Raw genomic sequence first — 983 nt, forward strand, 5'->3', positions numbered from 1 at the left:
AAGTTGACAGACACAATGGCTGCCCAGGACAGATGCAGTACCTGCGCACCAGATGTACTCCTGCTGAGCACTACCCTCCTCAGCCAGGACTTCTCCTCAGACTGTGGTGTATTAGGGTTTGGGATGTGGGCTGGCTGGCTTCAGAGTTGTTATGGTGTATGAGTATGAACAAAATACATTGTATACATGTATGGCATTCTCAAAGGATAAATTTTAAGAAATCTTATGATAATGCTAATGATGACCTTGCCCCACAACTAGAGGTTTTAATCACCCCCCAAAACACATCTGCTTTTTTGTTAACTCTTCAGAGCTCAGAACCTGCCATGTTGCTTTGCCAAAACTCCAGGTCTCCCACAAGTGACTGGTGTTCATTTGATTTGTATTTTTTAAAGCTGTTATTCTTTTGTTATTGTTATTATTGCTGACACAGCTAGTAGATCCACCTCTTTCTGGAGAAACCACAAGAGTGCAACTGAAGCCTAGATTTGATCAGTATTTAGGGTTGACACAAGCCAGCTCTTTGCATGGGTGGGATTGAGAGGGGAGGTGGGAGGGAGGTACAGGAGGGATACAAAGTGAATAAACTGTAATTAATAAAAATAATTAAAAAACAAGCAAACAAACAAATAAACACAACAAAACAAAACTATCCTCATCTGGGACTGGGAGGCGACTCAGCACATGACCTGTTAGGTGAGCATAGAGTCTGGGGCTGGATCTTCAATACCCACATTGAAAATAAACAGATGGACATGGCGATGCGCAGCCACCATCCCAGCGCTGGGGAGGCAGGCACAGGAGGCTCACTGGGGCTTGTTGGGCAGCCAGCCTAATGGAATCAGCAAGTTCCAGGTGTAGTGAGACACTAAAACATAAGATGAAGAGTAACTGGAGGAGACACCTGACACTGCCCTTTGACCTGCATACACATATCACACACACACACACACACACACACACACACACACACACACACACAC

The sequence above is a fragment of the Psammomys obesus genome, unplaced genomic scaffold, assembly GCF_907164565.1.
Source record: "Psammomys obesus unplaced genomic scaffold, mPsaObe1.curated_primary_1811, whole genome shotgun sequence".
Lineage (NCBI taxonomy): Eukaryota > Metazoa > Chordata > Mammalia > Rodentia > Muridae > Psammomys > Psammomys obesus.